Here is a 23739-nt window from a genome sequence, read left to right as displayed (position 1 = left end):
CATCCCTAACACGAAACATGCGAGAGAGGGAGAACCAAGGCTTAGCACATATGAGCGACAAACACTGAGCTTAAGAGATCTAAATGCTCAATGCTTGTGAATTACATAATCAACTAATTTGGTAGGGGTATGATGGCCGGGCTCTTTGTGAACTTTCTACCATTATTCATTTGTTTCCTCAAGTTCTGGATTCTCTTCTTCACAACTATCCTCTTGATTCGACTGGAATCAGGTGGACTTGATTACGTTCATCCGCCCATGATACTTTCTTTTTTATTTAAGATTCTTTGTGATCTTTTGTGTTTGTTGGATCATCTTCCTTTTATGAGGAGGATTTCAATGAGGAAACCTCTTCAAGGTCGGAGTAGTCCTCTAGTTTAGTGTCCTATTCACTCTCTACGCCTTCTTCTTCGGGTATAGCATAGCCATCTTTCATAGTTGGTCTAGGGGACGAGCCCACTAATAACTTGCTTGGGTCTTTGTTTTCTATTTGTGAATCTGATAAGCATAGTTTTTATCAAACTGAATTCAAAATCCCAACCCTTTGATCAGAAATGGCAATTCCCAAAGAGAAACTTTGACCATGGATTTTTTTGGGTTTTGATCAAAGCCATAGGATTTCCATTTGGTGTGGCCACTGGCTAAAAACATCCATGGTGGATTGCATGAATGGCTCTAGTCATCCATAATATTGTATTGTTTACGGTGTCTGATGTTGACAAGCAAGTGTATGAAAAAGTGAGTGGTGCTTATTGAGTTTCATTAGGATTAGTTGCGTCCGATGTTTGCCTAAATTGATGACTAAATTGTTTGTTAGTGAAAATTCTGCAGACCTCTCACATGGAAATTATATTGTGAATACAAGCATCTACTTTTTATTAAGGTAATACTTTTTCCCAATTGAAAAAGGAGGCACTTTTTCCACCTTTTTTTCCATATATATCTGCTTCTCTTTCCAATTGAACATCAATTTCATCAAAAGCAGCATATCTTTGGGCATTGTCTTACAATTCCGGTGGAACCCAACAGAGAATCAATATGCATAGCCTCCATTCAAAAGCCTTCAATTGCCTCTTTTCAATATTATACATGCTCCTCGTCCTTAGTCCCGTTATCGCCGATCCTTTGAAATCAAATTGTGCTGGTGATAATTATGCCAATCAAAGAACTTTTAAAACAAATATAATTGACCTCCTTTCTTCTATGACTTCCCAAGCAGCTTTAGGACTCTACAACAACGACACCGCTGGAGAAAATCCCAACCTCGTCTACGGCCTCTTCCTATGCAAAGGCGACATCTCCCAAGATGAATGCCAGAATTGCATCCAAACTGCAAGCAAGGACATCATTCTATTTTGCCCCAACTCAAAACAAGCTATTGTATGGTATGAATCTTGCCAGTTACGCTACTCTGATATGAACTTTTTCGGACTGATCGACACAAGAACTGGGTTCTACCTTTACAACAGCGAAAATACAACTTCCCCAAGTATATCGCTAGCTTTTATCTCTAATCTGACAAAAGAAGTTCAAACTCGGCCGTCGATGTTTGGGACGAGTGCATCAAGGGCCCAGAGTATATATGGCCTTGCACAGTGCACCAAAGATCTTAGCAGTGATGACTGTGGGAAATGCTTGAATGAAGTGATCAATCAGACAGAGTCATGTTGCTCATGGAGCAAAGGTTGGAGATATTTGTCTGCAAGTTGTAATATCAGGTACGAGGCATACCCTTTCTTTAATGGCTCAAAACCTAATCCCCAATATATGGACTACAAGTGTCAAGGTGATTTTCCAGACTCCCAATTACTTATTACAAACCTGAATCAACTCCTTACTGATATAACCACGAAGGCTCCTCCTTCGGGTTTCAACTATCTCTCCGTGGGTCAAAACTCAGACCTTGTCTATGGCCTTGTTCTCTGCAGAGGTGATGTTAGCCCTGATACTTGCCCGATTTGCCTCCAACTTGCAAGAGATGGAATTAAAAAAAATTGTCCCAACAGTTTAAAAGGTATTATATGGTTTGATGAGTGCTTGTTGCGCTACTCCAATCAAAACTTTAGTGGTGTCTTGGACACAACCGATGGATTTGTCAGGTCCAATTTCAACAATATCTCTCCACCCAATAGTGCAGAGTTCAACCCACGTACTTTGTTCCTAGAATTGCAAGAAAAGGCCCCAAGTCAGACATTGATGTTTGCAGCCGACAGAGTAAGGATTAGCAAGTCTGAGATGAGATATGGTCTGGTGCAGTGCACAAGGGACCTCAGTGTCGATGACTGCCGAAAGTGCCTGAGAATTCTAACAACCAATCTCTCAAATTGCTGCGCCATGAGAACCTCATATCGTTATTTTTCAGCAAGTTGCACCATCAGGTACGATGACTTCCCGTTCTACAACACCTCTGCACTCCAGCCAACATCTAAACAAGGTGAGTCGTCGATGCTTATTCCTTTGCTCTTCTTTCAACTTGGGACAATCAATTTTTTTTTACTCCACCTTGTGAACCAATAAAGTTTGCCCAAATACATGTCACGGTATGATTTGTTATGCATCCGCATAAGCAGTGGGGCCCAAAACACACAGACCGCACCTCATAGTAACATAGATATTTTATATGATGTGTGCCATATAAACCTGTATTTTAAAAAAAAGTATGGTACGGCTAACACCATAGGATGATCCAAACCATCCATTTGTTGGGCTACAAGGTAGATAGGATGTGCCCCCAAAATAATTTCCATGGGATGATCCTAAACCTCCGATCTATAGAGGGACATTATGGAAACTTCTATATAACATAGAGTTATGATTATCCTATGGAAATGATTTTTGAGGCACTAACTATTTACGCTACGCCGTGGCCCAACAAATGGAAGGTTAATTTGGATCATCCTATGATGTGGTCCATACCGTACTCTTTTTCTTGCAATATGTACAGATTTATACGGCAACACATCATATAAAATCTCTAGTAATGTATGGTCATGTGCTTGATAGAAAGACCTGGGTCGTCTAATTATATTAGTATTTGGCCATGTGCAATCCGAAGTCGACATCCATGACTAAGGAACTACAAGATAATACACTGGTCATAGGATCCTATTGATTTGATCACTAAAACCTTTTGAAAACACACGTTTCTTGTTATCATAGGGGTGTGAATACAAGAGAAATTATATGATAGGTGTGTTTTGTCAGTGATTTTGGATTTTCAAAATCATGTATTTTGTATTTTGCATGTTTTAGTGTTTTGGAAAATGTTTTATCAAAAGCGTTTAGGAAAAAGAAAATGTTTTCTTGGAAAGATTTGCTTTTACAAAAGGATGTAGAAGTGTAGTTGAAAAGATAGTCCCGTACCGGATGAGAAAAAAGAAAGAGAAGGGCTTATAAAGCACTACACTTTTCTATTATTTGTTTGATTGCACATTGGGTTGAACCCATGGTTGGACCCGCGGGACAGTGCAACGCACCGTTCGCACACCCGCGGGCGGCGTGGGCAATGGGCTATAGGGCGCATAGTGGCGCTTTTTTAGGCGCACTTTGCATTTCGCACGTACGCAACGTCCAACGGTCAAAGAGTGTGATCAAATGGGTTGTGTCCCTTCCCCCAACGGTCAAGTGCCAAGGGGGTGCGATCCACACCATAGATGGTTGATCTAACGATGACTGGGTTGGAGAGAGGTTTTACTCAAACCAACAGTTACCTCTACGATCGATCAGGACCGTTCAATATCAATGGGTGCGATCTAACGGTCAGATTTCAAACATTCTGGAAAGGTGCCCTGTAGAGGTGTTTTTCACACTGAAAAGACACCAGGTGGTCTACAAAATGTGCAGCATTCGGTCATTTCAAATAGAAAAACGAATTGGCAATTCTGACAGACTTTACACTCTCTTCTACACTCCTACAAAATCCCCAAGTATTTCTACATACTGTTTTTCTTTTGTTTACTGTTCTAGATACTATTTTTCTGCAGAACAGTATCTAGAAATTTCTCTAAGGCTTGAAATTTCGGAAGGGCATTTCGGGTTTGATTCCGCTAGTGCTACGCGTCATCAAACATTAGTAGGGCTTCCCTACTAGGCTTCATTGTATCTTGGAGGCAATTCGCGGATCCCCTTTGCACACTACTAGTGGGGGCAAATCTTGTCTTAAGGAAAGTGATATCACGCCTTGAAGCAACAAGTTTCTGTTTCTATCAACAATAGTACCCTCAACTTTATCCAACATGTTTTGCATGTGATTTTTAAAAAGTACGGTACGGCCCACTCCATATGATGATCCAAACCGTCCAGTTGTTGGGCCATAACGTAAATAGGTTCTGCCCCAAAAATCATTCCCATAGGATGACCGTAACCCTCTGATCTATAGAGGTACTATCCCAAAAATCATTTGTAGAATCTTCTATAGATCGGAGGGTTAGGTTCATCCTATGGAAATGATTTTTGGAATAGTACCTCTATAGATCGAAGGGTTACGATCATCCTATGGGAATGATTTTTGGGGCAGATCCTATTTTCGTTGTGGCCCAGATCATTGTATGGAGTGGGCCGTATAGTAATTTTTAAAAATCACGTGTTTGCACGGCCACCCATCATATAATTTCTCTCGAATACAAATACGACGTCACCTTAGAAAACAATGAACTCCTTACTTGAGATCATCCTTTGGTAGAATGAGAAATCTTTAATTTTCCCAAAGATAGCATCAAACTCGTTGTGCAGCCATGTGATGCAAGAAATACAAACACGCAGCAAAAAAACATAAGAATTGTGTGCTTCAGTAACGTGTCCACGGGAGAATAGACTTGTAACTGATTCGATATTAGGAATACAAACTCTCCTTTCTACCTTTCTTCCCTGCTAAGTCAAAGCTCTATTACCAGTAATCCTAATATGCAACTTATACCTACTGCTGCCACTACATCAAGAATTACCAAAATACCCCTAGTACAATTCTAAAATTAAAAATTTCTTCCGAGCACTACACTAGGAAATTCTGAAGGAACACACTATTCTGTGAGCGAGTTAATCTCTTAGTAATGCGGGTGCTTAAGAGGGAAGAAGAAGAAAATTAGAAATCAAGATTACAACCAAGAGAAGAAGAAGAAGATATGTGAGCAATGCTCAACCCAATTGATATTCCATCAATTACATAAGTTAATCCAAATCCAAAGTCCCCTCTGAAGATGGTTTCTAACCCTTTAAATAAAAGAAAACCAAAGAAAATTGGTTCAACCTTCTCCACTAGCTAATTTAGGGACTTACATAACATTAATTGCATTGGAACTCACTAACTTTGACTGTTTTGGGAACCCACAGATACAGTCCACTAAAACTGCCATAACTTTCTAACCATTGGGTCAATTTTTTAGCACAAATACTTATTGGAAATATCTCAAAGAGACCCACAACTTTCTAGTTTACCACTTTCCATAATTCTTCCATTTAATAGCCCAAACACTTGGTTGAAAATCGGTCAGAAGCTTTAATGCGGGAATGTACCTTGGAACACCACCAAAGCCACCTAAGCATGACGTGGCTGCCATTTTGGCATTGTATTATTATCTCCGCGTGAGAAAGAACTCGCCCACGAGTTCTCATCAAACTCTTCATGATAAGTTGTCAAGTCTTTAACATTGAAGTTGGGAGAGTGTTGATATTTGGAGGGAGCTCAATCTTGTATATATTGTCACTAATTTTCTTAAGCACTCGAAAAAGGGCCATCCACGCGAACTTGAAATTTACGAAACTTCCTTGGTTCAAGAAAACTCTCCTTCGAGTTTTGAAGTATCGAAGAATGTTCATCAATTGAAATTTTCGAAGATCAAATTTCACTTCATAATCGTCATAAAGAAGTGATAATTTGTTTAGATTTTGAACATGCTTGAATACGCAAATATCCACTGTGAGATTCAATGTAGAATCGAATAAAAATGGATCGGGTGGATGAAAAATTCGATATAATATTTTTCCATTCACCCATCACTTTAACATCCATCGGTTCATCTAATATGCAATCGGATACAATTTCTTTGGTGATGAATTCATTGAATTGCCGTCGTAGTTCCCCGTGCTCCTCATTAGCTTCAATAACAAGTAGGGCATCAAATGTATCATTGTCCTTGGTCTCTTGATCAAATTCATTCTTGGAAAGAAAAAAGTTACTCTCCTTGAACCATGCATTAATCCGATGGGGCTTTAGATGAGGCTCGGTTTGGAACTTGTGCTTGTTCACCATTTTATAAGAAACAATATTGTCACAACTCCCACCATCAATCACAGTTGTGCTAACCTTGTCATGAGATTTGCATCAAGTCTTGAACATATTAGAAAGAAGACAATCATCATCGGATTCAACCTTTGGTGTAGCAAGTACTCTTTAGATCACCAAACTTTCTCCTTCTTTGGGTTCGATTTCTTCATGTTGTATGTCATATTCTTCATCATATATGGGCTGATTTGAATCATCAACAAATTCCTCATCATTTTCTTCATCACCGAAGGCCACTACTTGCCTCTTTGGACAATCTTTGAAACGATGGCCAATTCGATCACACTTGAAACAAGCATTTGAATTGTTGAGACGATTAGGTTGATTTCTAACTTGATGTGTAGGGGCTGATTTTGTAGAATTTTTGTTGAAATATTCGGACCTTGACTTTGTACCTCTACCATGTGAAGATTCACCTTTAGAAGAAGGATAAAGACTACGAATATTGACATATTTTTTAGCACCATGACGAGAAATCTTAGCCTCTACCTTCAAGGCTAGTTGATAAACATCATTGACGCTCAATGATCGGTGCATTTCCACCTCATCACGAATGGAAAACTTCAAACCATCAACATACATTACCACAAGTTGGTCTTCACCCTCTTGAATATCATTACAAGCCATGAGTTTGTAGAGTTCTTCGGCGTAATCCAATACATTCTTGGATTCTTGGCGTAGGTTGTTGAATTGAGAAAAGATAATTTAGGAAAAATCCAAAGGAAGAAATTTCTCCTTAAGCTTTGACTTCATTTTGTTTTAAGAAGAAATCTTACGCGTTCCTTTGCGGATTCTCATTTCTTGAACTTTATCCCACGATGTTGAAGTGTACCCACAAGCTTCACACGTTGTCTTTCGGGTGTCTCCTTGTAAGCAAAAAATTTCTCAATGGCACTAAGCCATTCAAGAAACTTTTAGGGTTATAGACGACCATGAAACTCCGACAAGTCAATCTTGACGGTGTCGAAATCACGATAGAACCTTCCCAACATAGCCTCCTCATGAGTATTGGTGAAGGGATTCACATTGGATTCATTACTAGAACATCCATGGCTTGATCCACCACGCTCACTACGAGCCTCTTGGCGTTCAAGTCGCATGGTAAGTTGCTCAACTTGTCTTCAAAGTGCTTGAAATTCATCATCTCTTTCATCTCTCAAATCTTCCATCATTTGGTTACCACGCCTTCCTCTACCTCTTCTTGTTGCCATGAAAATCCAATCGAAGCTAGCCCAAGAGAGTAACGTTGGCTCTGATACTAGATAATGCTGGTGCTTAAGATGGAAGAAGAAGAAAATTGGAAATCAAGAACACATCCAAGAGAAGAAGAAGAAAATGGAAGCAATGCTCAACCCAATTGATATTCCATCAATTACATAAGTTAATATAAATCTAAAATCCCCCCTAAAGATGGTTTCTAACCCTTTAAATAAAAGAAAACCAAATAAAATTCGTTCAACCTTCTCCACTAGCTAATTTAGGGACTTACATAACATTAGTTGAATTGGAACTCACTAACTTTCTCTGTTTTGGGAATTCACGGACACAGTCCACTAAAACTGCCATAACTTTCTAACCACATGGCCAATTTTCAAGCACAAATACTTGTTGTAAATATCTTAAAGATACCTACAACTTTTTAGTTTACCACTTTCTATTATTCTTCCATTTAATAGCCCAAAAACTTGGTTGAAAATCGGTCAGAAGCTTTAATGTGGGAACGCACCTTGAAACTCCACCAAAACCACCTAAGCACGACGTGGCCGCCATGTTGGCACTGCATCACTTAGCTTGAACATCATCGACGCCGTGCACATTAGCCTGTCAGGGCCATGAATCACTGCTAGAATACAAGACTTCTACACAACATCAACATAGCTTAGTAAGAGTTCAATTTCCATCTACGCATATACAAATATGGCCTGTGTTCACAGTCAAATTAAGTAGTTAAATTAATTTTACATATTAATGGACTAAAACTCCCTGCATTTAAACTCAATATTAAAAATATTTACTTCTAAATTCAGGGAAAGAAACGAAACCATCGAGAGCTGTAATCTACTCCAGTGTAGCAGCAGCATTAGTTGGGGCTATTTTGTTAACTTCTTGTGTCTACTATCTATGCATGAAGAGAGCACACAGAGAAAGAGAAGGTAAATCCCTAGCTTCCTTTTCAACCATTAGTGATGCAGCTAAAACTTTGAGTACACTCCTTCGTTGTTCATCCAGGTATATCAGAAAGTAACCAGGGAGTCCTGTTACAAAATTTTGGCCCTCCGACTAGCACTAACCTTATAGAGGTAAATGGATTTGGAGAAAATGATGACAAAACTCAAGAACTGCCATTGATTGATTTTAGTACTATACAACAAGCTACCAATAATTTCTCAGATGACTATAAGCTGGGACAAGGTGGATTTGGCCCTGTTTATAAGGTAATGAGATTTTCTAGTCTATTCTGGTTTAATTTAATAAACCCTTGCAAAAATAGGCCTAATTTTGTACGAAAAAACTTTCAGGGTATTCTACCAGATGGGAAAGAAGTAGCAGTGAAAAGACTTTCGAGAGGTTCGGAGCAAGGCATGGGGGAATTCAAGAATGAGGTTAAATTAATTGCAAAACTCCAACACAGGAATCTCGTGAGGCTCTTGGGTTGCTGCATGGAAACAAAAGAAATGATTCTTGTTTATGAATACATGCCCAATATCAGCCTTGATAGCTTCCTCTATGGTTAGTAAAAGTACTTACATGGAGAATACTCCCTCTTAAAATATTACAAATTTATAATCATCCAATGCCTCTTGGACAAGATTCCTTCAAACCCGTACGGGTGTGGCTCTTTGGCTTAAAGGCATGGACATGCTCCCCATTAACATGAGTTCAAATATCCCCCAAGCTTTCCCGATGCACGTGGTTTATGGGTGATTGTGCGCATTCGTAGGGATCAATAGTCCTGCCCTAAAAATTGGGGTGGGGATACCCTATATCATAAAAAAAAAAAAAAAAGATTCTTTCATATGACAATTTTGGGTATCTTCCATGTTATTTATTTATTTTATTTTTTATCAAGATGGATTCTTTGAGGGGTACAAAAAATAAAATATCACAGAAGTTTGATTATAACTTTCCCCAATAAATTAATGGTCATATGAGACCCTCTAAGCATAACCTAATGCACAAAGTTTTTTTCCCGGTGTGTGTGTGTGTATGTGTGCCCAGATCAAAGCAAGCGTGCACAACTAGACTGGTCAAGACGTCTTCACATTATAGTCGGAATTTCACGGGGCCTTCTCTATCTTCATGAGGATTCTCGACTCAGAATCATTCACAGAGATTTGAAAGCTAGCAATATCTTGTTGGACCATGAGATGAAGCCGAAAATCTCCGATTTTGGGATGGCAAGGATTTTCAGAGGAAACCCATTAAGTCCATCTAATACCTTAAGAGTGGTTGGAACAATGTGAGTGTGTTATTATTATGCAGAAAAGAAAAATATTAAGATTATATACAACAATGACCAATACATATTGGGCTATAGAGAAATTGCAATTGGACTTTAACCTTTCCTCATAAAGGTTGCATATATTTTTTCCCTTTTGAGCAAAAGCGCATCTACACAAATGAAAATTTGTCTCGCCAAAAAATCATTTGAATGCGGTTTTATATGCAAATGGTTTTGGCATAATTATGATTATTTGCAAGTAATGATTATAATGGTTTTAGAAATGATATAGTTAACTGGGTACCATAGCGGCCCTAAGTTTCTATTTCTAGAGCTTCTAATCTTCGTTCCAATATTTTGAATTCAAACAGTGGATATATGGCCCCAGAATATGCTATGGATGGTGTATTTTCGGTGAAGTCCGATGTCTTCAGCTTTGGAGTTCTCTTGCTAGAGATAGTAAGTGGGAAAAGGAATAATCGTTTGTTCCTCACAGAATACCGTCAAAGCCTTCTTGTATATGTATGTTCCCTCCTAATTTATTTTAAGTTTTATGCATTATTTTTTTATTTAAAGATTATGGGTGTTAACATTTTTTTCAAATTTTACATAATTAGGCATGGAGACTTTGGAGTGAAGGCAAAAGCTTGGAGTTGATTGATCCATTGCTGATGGAATCATGTTCGACAAGTGAAGTGACAAGATGCATGCATCATGTTAGGAAGTGAAACCATTTCACTTCCTCAACCTGCACAACCTCCAAATTTCACTCTAGGGAGAGGAGTCCTTCTATCGGATCAATCTTCTACAAGTGCTAATACTTACTCTTTCAACGAGCTAACCGTCTCTGATTTCGGTCCCCGATAAGTATTTGGGTGTATGGGGCCTACTTGTAATTAATATATATTGTTGAATGTCACAGCAGAAAAATGAAAGAAAAACTCAAAAAAATGATACACATTTTCGTCTGTGATCTTTTGTTGTATCGTGAACATGTTTGTAGTTGGGGGTGGTGTTGTGGTGGGATGTTGTTTCGATAAGAAATGAGAACTCAACACCCTGATTTTGATGTGAATAATTTAATTGACATACTTAATAAGAGCACTTACGTAACTTTTTATCATCCCTATTTTATCTATAAGTCAAATTCTATTTAATGAAAAGAATTATATTATAATGAAAAGAAAACTGGGGGATTAGCCCGAGATGATCAAGCCACAACCAAAAAATAGAAAATAAAAACAAAGCATACAAGACAACACACATCAAGAGAGGAAATCAGACATTTCCAATGCCGTCCAAGAGGCTCCTTTAACTCTAGCTGATCTGCCTCATTATTCATTGATCTTCTTACTTGATCGAAAGAGATGGAGAATCCCTCTACTCGATCCAAAATCTCATCAATCTAGTTTGCAAACCACCAAGGAAGAGGGAAACTTCCCTTCAACCAATTTATGAAATTAAGGGAATCCCCTTTCGACTATAACCTGATCAAGGATATTATGATCAATCAACCTTATTACTTGATGATCTTATCTCCACCTCATTGGACTCAACAATGAACAAATGGAGGCGCAAATGCATTCAATCTTTCGGTGGATTTGATTATTTGTGGTATGGCCCACCTACCGTGCCCTAAGAAACTATGTCTTTCATTTCTGAGTCATGTTTCTATCATATTAAACTCTTATTTTTACCGTCCCATTTTTTTTTGTCGGATTCACGTTTTGGTAATTATGATCACGAGCAATAGTCAAGGCAAATGCATTCGATCTTTCGGTGGATTTGATTATTTGTGATAAGGCCCACCTACCGGGCTGTAAGAAACTATGTCTTTCATTTCTAAGTCATGTTTCCATGAATCAAATATCCTAGTTCTCATGGCTCCACTTGACTCGGGATTTGACCCTGCCATTCTCTCTCTCTCTCTCTCAACATTCCATTTGCATTATATCTTAATTGGTAAATTGGAAATTTCGGATACATAGTTGAATGTATGGACTTCAAAGAAATCATGCCATAAGAAGTTCATACTATATATGAGAAGCTTGACCTGCTCTCATTCTACTACAGTCTGGAGCGTTTATCTTAGGATATCCAGGTTGTCGCACATTTAGAGCTTAAATGAGAATTGCTGCTCAATTTTTTTCCAAATCATGCATGTTCATTTCATTTATTGGACAGTTGGGATCATTCAACAAATGGGTTTTTCACGGCAATTTATTTCATTTAGGTTCCGTTGCTTACGATGTAAAATTGCATATTTTCAGATATTAGTATAAAATTTATTTTGCTTCCATTTTCGGTAGAAAGAAACGGAGCTCTCTTTTCACACTCCTCTTTACCTATGAGTCTATGACATGTGCTTTGAATAAGGACAGTTTCTGGGTCAGGGGAGTTCGAGTCCCATGGATCTCCACTAGCCCCAGCCTGATGAGCATGGTTTTAAATTTTGACCGAAATCCGAGACCGACACCGAAAACCACACAAAACCGAAATGGTCATTTATTTCGAAATTTTACACAAAAAATCTGTTTTTTTATATATTAATTTAATATTTCCCCGTAATTTCGGCCGAAATTTAATAATGAATAAATTTTTTTTTTTTTGCTACCAGATTTCCACCGAAATCTCAAAATTTCAAGGTCCGAAACCTAAATTTTAAACCTTGGTGATGAGGAGGACAAATTAACCCCTCGTCCTTCCATTGCCTAACCAGTTGCTAACACCCCTAAGAAAAAGAAGAGATCTAACAAGAAGATCCCTTAATCTAGCACTTCTTGCTCGGATGAATACCTAGAAAAGCCTCCACCAAAATATATTATCACTGTCCAACACATGTACACCACCGCCCAAATATGGAAAGAGTGGTTCCATTATTATCCAAAGCAAAATGGAGGACAATGGACATACCAGAGCATAGGTTTATTATCCAAAGCAAAATAAAGAGAACCAATGGAGTTTTTTTCCCTAATGGCAATGGGTATGGAGTCTTACCATTTGGAAGGCTTGAGGAAGATGAAGATAAAAAGTGAAAATGGTAGGTGAAACGGCATTGGCATCCGTGCCTAAAAGGGGAGGGAAAAGTAAGAAGGGTATTCTTATCCTAAAACATATCTGACGCACCTGACAGCCCCTCTCTCATGATTTTCAAAAGTCTGCCCTTGAATCCTAATTTCAGCAAAACTTTGCATTTTTTTAATAACTTTCCTTAGAAACTTTTTGAATTAAATTTTAATGAAATTTTTATTAGAGACTTTTTGAATTAAAATTTTATTTTAATTATTTTCTCACTCCATTTAAAGGAGATTCGGAGTAGGAGCAATCCAAACACAGACTGAAGGTGCTTCGACGTCCCTTTGTGTAGAAAACCATGAAAACCTAATTATCTTTTTTTTTATGAAAAAAAAATGTGAGCTTATTTTTTTGTAAAAGAATTTGCTAGGGACCATAGCAGAAAGGCATTTTGGGGCTAGCTGTTACAAGTTAGAACATCCACCTAAGATGAATTAAATGAAAAATACAAAATCTCCTCAAAAGTGAGCCTGTTTTTTTTCTTTAGGCTCCGTTCCATTTGATGTAAAAATGGACATAAAATTTGTTTTATGTTCAATTTTTTAACATAAAACAAATTTTACGTCCATTTTAACATTTTGACGTCGAAAGGAACAGAACCTTAATTTCCCAAATCACGTTTTGCTATTATCATGAGTAAAGGTCAACAATGAATGGATGGAATGTTAAATGGAAATTTGTTTTTCTTTTTGTGAATCAGGTTTTGCTAACTAATCACAAGTAGGGGTGGCAATGGTTCGGTTTGACCCCCAAACCGAACTGAACCGAACCGAAATTTGAATCAGTTTGGTTCTACCGATCCGAAACTGAACCAAAATTTGAATTGGTTTGGACCAAACCGAAACCGAATTTTCGGTTCGGTTTCCGCTTGGTTTCAGTTCGGTTTGGCCAATTTTGCCACCCCCAACTCCAGCTTACCCATTAAAAAAATAAAAATAAAAAATTTTGCCACCCCTTACTCATAATCATTGGAAAAGTTCAGTTTCGGTTTCGGTTTGACCCCAAACCGAACCAAACTGAACCGAAATTCGAATCGGTTTGGTTCTACCGAATCGAAACCGAACTGAAACCGAATTTTCGGTTTGGTTTTGGTTCGGTTCCGCAAATTTTGCCACCCATAATCAAAAGTAACGGTCAACAATGAATAAATAAATTGGCAAAAGGATTGAATCTTTCAATGGATTTGATTATTTGTGATATTGCCCACCTGCAGGGTTGTAGGAAACCATTTCCATTAGGCTCCCTTTCTGCCGACGTAAAATGGAAGTAAACTGTTTCGACGCCCATTTTTAAACTATGACCATAAAATTTGTTCTGCCGACGTCAAAAGAAACGGAGTTCTCTTTTCGCTCTCCGTATAACTACCCAAAAAATGTGCGTTGAATAAGAGCAAACTTTTATTAGAGGTATTCTAAAGTGATGGGCGCCGTTGCAAAAATGGGCTGTAAGGGGGCCCCCATTGGCTGAAATGGTTGTTTCCCACCCTCACCAAATTTCTAATTTAATTAGGATTGTGGATTGCGGTATGAAGGCAAAACGAGAAAGCACTTTTTTTTTTATTAAACCGTTGTCAAAATTGGTGGCAAAGTTGTTTCCCACTACCACGACATTCCTAATTTAATTGGGATTGTGGGTTGTGGTAAGAATGCAAAATGAGAAAGCAATTTTTTAGAGTTTTGGGAAGAGACATTTCTTTCTCAGTGTGTGACAGCTACCTCAAGGTTAGAGAAAGTGGCCTCAAGGTTAGAGAGAGAGAGAGAGAGAGAGAGAGAGAGAGATTCCTCTTGGGGGTTTTCTCGGTTTTTCTCTCATGGGTTTTTTCTTGGGGTTCTCTTGCGTATGATCTTGATTTAAGTAGCAAGGAAAGGGTTCCATGTTTGTGAATTTGGGTTAATCCGTTATATTCCTTTTATATTATTTTCTCGTAGTAGAAGATAGTGTTCTCGCCCGTGACGTAGGCATCTCTGTGGAACCATGTAAATCTCGGTTTTTTTTTTTTTTTTTTTTTTTTTTTTAACCCGGAAATTGAACAGCCCCGGGGCATACCGCCAAGAATATATAAAAAGAGACAGTCAATACAAAGGAGGCAGAGCCAACTAGCCTGGAAGATTACAAGAAGAAAATGCTAGCAACCAAATAACCAAAATTGGGCTAGGGCGGGAGGGGCGAAAAAGCATAGACTTACAGGGAGCATAAATCCTAGAGGATTCTTCTGCATACCTTGTTGGAAGGTCTGATGTTGGGGAGGCCGGCAGCATCACATCTTGCAGCCCCTCTGGAATGGCGAGGCAAATTTGCCCAGGAGGAGTAGAAGATGTTCTTGGAGGAGCATCCGAAATTGGCGAGGGAGTCAGCTACAGAGTTGCCTTCTCGATATTGGTGTTGGCAGCAAGGGGAGAGGATATGTGTGTCTCGGTGTTCATCTTGTGGTCTGTTTGTTTTTTACTCTCCTGAGTCCAATCAGGGCCCTGTATGGATGACATGTGTGTCAGTTAAGTGTTAAAGTGTAGGGTTATTTACTGTTATATATACGTTGAAGTCTTGAAAAAAAAAATGCTGCTTCTTGAAAAAACTCTTACAAATGCTATTTTTTCAAGAAATGGAATTTTCACATAATTTTTTCAAGACTTCAGCGTGTAACAGTAAATAACCCTAAAGTATAAAAGATTAAATAGCCCCTTCTCCAACAGCTTAAGCTTTTGGAGTAACTGGTTGTTTCATATGATATCAGAGCAAAGGTCCTGAGTTCAAACCTCCTTGATATTAAAAATCCACACCTAATAGCCAACTCAAAAGAGGGTCCACAGGTGCCACGTGTAGGCCAACCTAAAAAGAGGGGCCACACGTGAGGGGGAGTGTTAAAGTAATAAAGATTAAATAACCCCTTCTCCAACCGCTGAAGCCTTTGGAGTAACTGGTTGTTTCACAATAAGCACCTTTTTCTATCGAACTGAATTCACAATCTTAACCTTTAATTTGATCCGAAAGTGCAATTCCCAAACATAAAATCGGACCATTGATATTTTATGCTCCGTTTGGTTGCCATTGGGGTTTTATTTTTTAAGAAGTTTGTTGGAGAATAGCTAGCACGTAGGACAAATTCCTTGGTTGGTTGCCAAAATAGCATTGGACTTCCCTTTTACTCCCTTAGATATCTCCCGTGTAATAATTGCTTGGGTAGTGACATTAACTCCTTGTTCCCTCTTTATGACTTTTGGTTGAATTTTATTGGGAATGGTTCTCTCTCTTTCTCTCTTCCTTCTTTCTCTCTTCTCTCCTTATGTTGGTAATGACACCTCTAGTTTTTTTGTTTTTTTTTAAATGGCAAGATTGTATTAGAGAAAAACGGGAGTCCGAGATGGAACACCCCAAGAATACAAGATATGAAAATCAAAGGAGTCCGAGATGGAACACCCCAAGAATACAAGATATGAAAATCAAAAGAGCGAGACAAAGTTACAAATAAGCACTATACTCCTCATGGCGACAGATAGTCAAACCATTCTAGCAATTCACTAGATACCCCTTGCCGAGCCAGCAAATCCGCCTTCTCATTAGCCGACCTTCTGATGTGGTAAAACACAATAGATGATCCCATGATTAAATCCTCTATTTTATCAAATAGTGCCAGGAATCTCCAAGGAGGAGCCACCCCTCCCTTAAGCCACCGAATCACATTCAAAGAATCCCCTTCTATTAAATTTTTAAGTGTATTTTTTGGGTAGCTTTTAGTTTATTTTATTTTGAGAGGTGTAGTGAGGACAAAAATGTATTTTGTGTCTATGGGCATTTTGGTCTTTTGTTGGCCTAGCTTGCACATGTGTGAGCCACACGAGTTTGCTCCATCTTTTCCCACTACTTCCTATTTCAAAATCAAACCCTACTTGAAACTCTAAACCCACTACCACTTTCCTAGCATTAAAGTCCCCACTTTCCCATACCCACTATCTCCTACCAAAGCTATTACTTCTCTACTTTCCTTTGACAAAACCTATTCTTCTTAACTTCATTTTGGTAGAGATTCTCCACTAGCAAGACCTCCATTGAAGCTTTCTTGTGTGCAAGCTTGTGATTGAAGAAGAGAGCCAACTTGCCCATATTTTCTCTATGTGTTGAAGCTTTCTACTTGTAGTTTTGTTCTTCTCTCATATATATTGGATTACATCTTGTGGTGATTGTTCTTCTTCTCTTTTGGTTGTGGATCTTGGGCTAGTGTAAACTTCGGTTTCACTATTTGAGAAGAGGATTTTCCGGTGTTGTAAAAGCTGTCTTTCTCTATATACCTTCCACAATAGCTTTATCTATCATGTATCCATCATGCCTCTGCTAAGTCTCTTAATTCCATGGTAAGCAGCCCTAACTTCGACTTCCGATGCATCACAAATACCAATTGCACCGGAGAATGTCCAAAGAGCATCACCACAATCGTCACGGCAAACACCTCCCACCCCGGCCGGTCCCGGATTGCCAAAACTAGCACCATCAAAATTCACTTTAATCATATCATGAGGAGGGGGCTCTCATCTTTGCACTATTTGAGCTCTTCTCTCCCTACTAAAACATACCTCCCTCCATCCTTCCCAGTAAATATATTCCGTGAAACCAAACACTACTTACACTATTCTCCGAGGTAATTCTAGATAAATCAAAATGGTTGTCTCCTCCCTTTTGACTTCTTTTGACTTCATATTCCACTACTCTCCAAGCCACCCCGGGTAACCAAATGGAGCATTAGGGTTTTGATCAAAGCAATAGGATTTGCATTTGGTGTGGGACCAGAGGCTAAAAACATTCCATGCTGGATTGCATGAATGGTCCAGTCATCCACAATATTGCAACGCTTACCGTGGCTGAAGTTGGCAAGCTGGTTTGGGAACAGTGAGAGGTGTTTTTTAATATTTTGGTTAAACTTTTACCGGCCTCTTGCATGGAAAATCCAGTAAGTGGCATCTATTTTTTATTCAGGTTATATTTGTCCAATGGATTAAATTAACGACGAAAGAAAGATCGGGGAAGACCTGGAAGATATGTCAATGGATTAAATTAATGACGAAAGAAAGATCGGGGAAGACCTGGAAGATATATACGATCAAGACAAAACAAAGAACATCAGAAAAACAAACAACAAACAACAGATCCCCACAACTGAAACAGGAGGCATTTTCTCCACCACTTTCCCATCTCTTTCTAATTTAACATCAAAAGCAGCTTCTCTTTGTATTCTCTTATCATTCTAGTGGAACCCAACAGAGAATCAATATGGATAGCTTCCATTCAAAAGCTTTCAATTGCCTCCTCTCCATATCATACATGCTTCTCTTCCTTACCGCCGTTAGCGCCGATCCTTTCAAATTCAATTGTACAGGCGATGGTTACACTAATCAAAGCATGTTTGAAACAAACCTCAATAACCTCCTTTCTTCTCTAACATCCAAAGCTGCTTTGGGATTCTACGGCAACGACACCAAGGGAGGAAACCCCAACCTCGTCTACGGCCTCTTCCTCTGCAAAGGAGACATCACCACAGATAAATGCCAGACATGCATCCAAACTGCAAGCAAGGACATCATTCTATATTGCCAAAACTCAAAACAAGCTATTTTATGGTATGAACCTTGCCAGTTACGCTACTCTGATAGGAACTTTTTCAGACTCATCGACACAAGTACTGGGTTCTACCTTTACAACAGTGAAAATACAAGTTCCCCAAGTACATCACTAGCTTTTATCTCTAATCTGACGAAAGAAGTTCAAACTCGGCCGTCGATGTTTGGGACGAGTGCATCAAGCGTTCAGAGTTTTGGCCAGAGTATATATGGCCTTGCACAGTGCACCAAAGATCTTAGCAGTGATGACTGCGGGAAATGCTTGAATGAAGTGATCAATCAGATAGAGTCGTGTTGCTTATGGAGCAAAGGTTGGAGATATTTGTCTGCAAGTTGCAATATCAGGTACGAGGCATACTCTTTCTTTAATGGCTCAAAACCGTATCCCCATTATTTGGAGTACAAGTGTCCACATGAAATTCAAGACTCTCAATTATTTATTACGAACCTGAATCAACTACTTTCAATTATAACCACAAAGGCTCCTCCCTGGGGTTTTAACGTTCTTTCTGTGGGGGAAAACCCAGACCTTGTTTACGGCCTTGTTCTCTGCAGAGGTGATGTTAGCTCTGATAATTGCCTGATTTGCCTCCAAATTGCAAGAGATGAAATTAAATATAATTGCCCCAATAGGGCAAATGGTATTATATGGTTTGATGGGTGCTTGTTGCGCTACTCCAATCAAAGCTTCACGGGTGTCTTGGATAACACTATAAAAGGATTAGTCAGGACCAGCTTCGACAATATCTCTCGACCCGATAATGCAGACTTCAACCCACTAACTTTGTTTACAGAATTGCAAGAAAAGGCCCCAAATCGGACAACGATTTTTGCAGCAGACAGAGTTAGGATTAGCAAGTCTGAGATGAGATATGGTCTGGTGCAGTGCACAAGGGACCTCAGTGCTGATGACTGCCGAAAGTGCTTGAGAATTCTAACAACCAATCTCTCGAACTGCTGCGCCATGAGAACCTCATATCGTTATTATACAGCAAGTTGCACCATCAGGTATGATAACTTTCCGTTCTACAACACCTCTGCACCGCAGATTTTCCCTCCCCATCCAACATCTACACAAGGTGAGTCCTTTCTTCCTTTGTTCATCGTTCAACTTGGTACACTTTCTTTACAGTTCAAGAAAAAGCTTGTAGATTAGTGCACCTTTTATGAACCAATAAAATTTGAGCCCAAATACATGTCACGCTATGATTTGCGATGCATCCCATTCAGTAGTGGGACACAAAACACACAGACCGCACCTTATAGTAACATTGAGGTTTTATATGATGTGTGGACAATCAAAAAGTACGATACACCCAAACCATAGGATGATGCAAACCGTCCTTTGTTGGGTCACAACATAAATAGGTTGTGCCCCCAAAATCATCTCCATAGGAATAGGATGATCCTAACACTCCAATCTATAGAGGGGCTGCACATTATAGAAACTTCTATAGATATGAGGGTTATGATTATCCTATGCAAATGATTTTTGAGGCACAACCTATTTATGTTGTGGCCAAACAAATGGACGTTTTGGATCATCCTATGATGTGGCCCATACCGTACTTTTTGCAAAAATACAGATTTATACGGCCACACATCATATAAAATCTCAAGTAATATATGGCCCTCTGCTTGATACGTAGACCGGGGTCGTCTAATTATATTAATATTTGGCCATGTACAATCCTAAGTTGGCGTGTATGACTAAGGGACCACATGATAATACATTGGTGATAGGATCCTATTGATTTGATCACTAAAACCTGTAGAAACTAATATTAGCACGTCTCTTGTTATCATAGGGTTGTGAATACAATACAAAGTCACCTTAGAAAACACTACTAACCCTATGAAAACATTCCTACAACCTTTTGTTTCTATGAAAAGTTTTAGAAAACAATGAACTCCTTACTTGAGATCATCTTGTGGTAGAATGAGAGATCTCTAATAACATGGCATGCAAGAAATACAAAGCAAAAAAACATAAGAGTTGTGTGATTCAATAGTGTGTCTACGGGAGAATAGACTTTCACTATTTTGATATTAGGAGTGCAAACTCTCCTACCTTTTCTCTCAGCTAAGTCAAAACTCTATTACCTGTAATTTTAATATGCAACTTATACATACTGATGCTACTACATCAAGAATAACTAAAATACCCCTAGTACAATCCTAATGTTAAAATTTTCTTCCAGGCACTACACTGGAAACTCCAGCAGGGCGCTGTCCTCTGCATCTTCAGCGAGCCAATCTCTTAGGGTTGACCATCATCTACGTAGTCCACATTTGCCTGTCAGCACCATGAATCACTGCTAGAATACAAGACATCTACACAACACCTACGTAGCTTAATAATACTTCAATTTCCAACCACACGTACACAAATATGGCTTATGTACATAGTCTAACTAGTTAAATTAATTTTACATATTAATGGACCGAGACTCTGCATTTTAACTCAAAATTAAAAATATTTACTTCTAAATGCAGGTAAAGATACGAAACCATCGAGAGCTGTAATCTACTCCAGTGTAGCGGCAGCATTTGTTGGGGCTATGTTGTTAACTTATTGCGTCTACTATCTATGCCAGAGGAGACCACACAGAGAAAGAGAAGGTAAACCCCTGTCTTCCTTTTCAGCCATTAGTGATGCTGCTAAGACGTTGAGTAAATTCCTTCGTTGCTCATCCAGGTACATCAGAAAGTAACCATGGAGTTAAATTCCAAAATTTTGGCCCTTCGACTAGCACAAACTTCTTAGAGGTAAATGGATTTGGAGAAAATGATGACGAATCTCAAGAACTGCCATTGATCGATTTCAGTATTATACAACAAGCTACCAATAACTTCTCAGATGACTATAAGCTGGGACAAGGTGGATTTGGCCCTGTTTATAAGGTAATCAGATTTTCTAGCGTGGGTCGGTTAAATATACCCTTGCAAAAGTAGGCCTAATTTTGTATGAAAAATCTGTCAGGGTATTCTACCGGATGGGAATGAAGTAGCAGTGAAAAGACTGTCGAGAGGTTCGGAGCAAGGTATGGGGGAGTTCAACAATGAGGTTAAATTAATTGCAAAACTCCAACACAGGAATCTAGTGAGGCTCTTGGGTTGCTGCATGGAAACAGAAGAAATGATTCTCGTCTATGAATACATGCCCAACACCAGCCTTGATGGCTTCCTCTATGGTTAGTGAAAGTATTTACATGGACAATACTGCCTATTAAAATATTTCAAGTTTATAACAATCCAATGTCTCTAAGACAGAATTCCTTCACATGACAATACATGTTATTTATTTATTTTATTTTTGATCAAGATGGACCGTTTGAGAGAGAGAGAAAAAATATCACAAAAGTTTGAATTCTAACTTTTTTCAATAAATTATTGGTAATTAGATGCAGTTACAACATATGAGACCCTATAAGCATAACCTAACAAAGTTTGTTTTTTTATCATCCTAGATCAAAGCAAGCGTGCACAACTAGACTGGACAAAACGTCTTCACATTATAGTCGGAATTTCACGGGGCCTTCTCTATCTTCATGAGGATTCTCGACTCAGAATCATTCACAGAGATTTGAAAGCTAGCAATATCTTGTTGGACCATGAGATGAATCCAAAAATATCTGATTTTGGAATGGCCAGGGTTTTCAGAGGAAATCAATTTAGTCCAGATAATACCATAAGAGTTGTTGGAACAATGTAAGTGCGTTATTATTATGCGTAGAAATAAAAGCAATAAGATTATATTCAACAATGATAAATACATATTGGGCTATAGAGAAAACTGCAATTGGACATCAATCTTTTCTCGTGAAGGTTTCTTTTTTTTTTTCCTTTTGAACAAAAGAGCATCTACTTAAATGAAAATTTGTCTTGCCAAAAATTATTTGAATGTCTCTTATATGCAAATGGTTTTGGCATAAATATGATTATTTGCAAATAATGATTGTAATGGTTTCAGGAATGATCTAGTTAACTGCTTTCCAAAGAGGCCCTTAGTTTCTATTTCTGGCGCTTCTAATCTTCCTTCTTCTTTTTTTGAATTCAAACAGTGGATATATGGCTCCAGAATATGCTATGGAGGGCTTATTTTCTGTGAAGTCCGATGTTTTCAGCTTCGGAGTTCTCTTGCTAGAGATAGTAAGCGGGAAAAGGAATAGTCGTTTGTTTCTCACACAATATCGTCAAAGCCTTCTTGTATACGTATGTTCTCTCTTAAATTATGTTTTATGCACTATTTTTTTATTTAAAGAATATGGGTCTAAAACATTTCGTTCCAATTTTACATAATTAGGCATGGAGGCTTTGGAGTGAAGGCAAAAGCTTGGAGTTGATTGATCCATTGCTGATGGAATCATGTTCAACAAGTGAAGTGATAAGATGCATCCATATTAGCTTGTTATGTGTCCAGGAAAATGCAGCAGATAGACCCACCATATCATTTGTTGTTCTCATGTTAGGAAGTGAATCCATTTCACTTCCACAACCTGCAAAACCTCCAAATTTCACTCCAGGGAGAGTCCTCCTCCTATCGGATCAATCTTTGACAGGTGGTAGCACTTATTCTTTCAACGAGCTAACTATCTCTGATTTCGGACCTCGATAAGTATTAGGGTAGATGGGCCCTACCATGCTTTTTCCTTTTAGTAAAAGATAACTATATTATTATACACGAGAGATTACACGTGCACGTCAGTGGGCAAAGATTTCCCAACATACAAGGAATCCCGTAAGGCTCCTGATTTGGCCGATCTTTCTGAAAGATCCGTAAGGCTCCTGATTTGGCCAATCAATCTGAAAGATCATTGGCAGTTCTAGGAATATGGACAAAAGAAATAAATCCATCTTCATGCAATGTAGAAATTTCATCCAAAAACCTAGCTAGTCTCCCAGGACCTACACTCTTATCTTGAATCCTAGAAATAACATTAGACGAATCGTTTTCCACCTCTATTTTACCTTCCATGTGTTCCCTAAATATGCGCATGCCAAGGTGGATAACCCGAACCTCGGCCTCCGTGGAATCTGTTAAACCAATCGGACCTGAAAACACAAGAAGGATGATGCCATTGTTATCTCTGAACACGCCTCCATTTCCTGCTTTGCCGGGGTTGCCAAGGGAGCAAACATCGACATTGAGTTTAAGAGTATTGGGGGAAGGAGGTTTCCAAAATGCTGATGTCTTTTTCTTTGAAACGGTGCCTGATGAGATCGTCTTCCAATTCCTAATAATGCACTTAACGGAGTAACCCCAAAAATCTCGATGATGACTAGCCCACATAGCTAGCCACATTGTATTTGATCTTCCAAGCTAGAAGGTAGAA

The 23739-nt window shown here is 38.7% G+C and overlaps 1 pseudogene across 1 annotated transcript; it reads left to right on the top strand.

Moving 5' to 3' along the window:
- Positions 1-871: 871 nt before the first annotated feature.
- On the top strand, positions 872-23021 carry LOC143854784 (uncharacterized; annotated as a pseudogene). Its single transcript, XR_013237586.1, has 15 exons — positions 872-2434; positions 8308-8433; positions 8510-8715; positions 8800-9010; positions 9500-9740; positions 10094-10244; positions 10340-10585; positions 15029-15226; positions 18035-19482; positions 20900-21025; positions 21102-21307; positions 21387-21597; positions 21874-22114; positions 22468-22618; positions 22710-23021. The product of XR_013237586.1 is annotated as an uncharacterized LOC143854784 (transcript).
- The last annotated feature ends 718 nt before the right edge of the window (positions 23022-23739 follow it).

Source organism: Tasmannia lanceolata, unplaced genomic scaffold (assembly GCF_043159265.1).
Source record: "Tasmannia lanceolata isolate RefF3 unplaced genomic scaffold, GAP_Taslan_0.1 ptg000020l, whole genome shotgun sequence".
In the NCBI taxonomy this organism is placed as follows: domain Eukaryota; kingdom Viridiplantae; phylum Streptophyta; class Magnoliopsida; order Canellales; family Winteraceae; genus Tasmannia; species Tasmannia lanceolata.
Note: the sequence above shows the minus strand (reverse complement) of the source record. Positions and strands in the feature narration are given on the sequence as shown.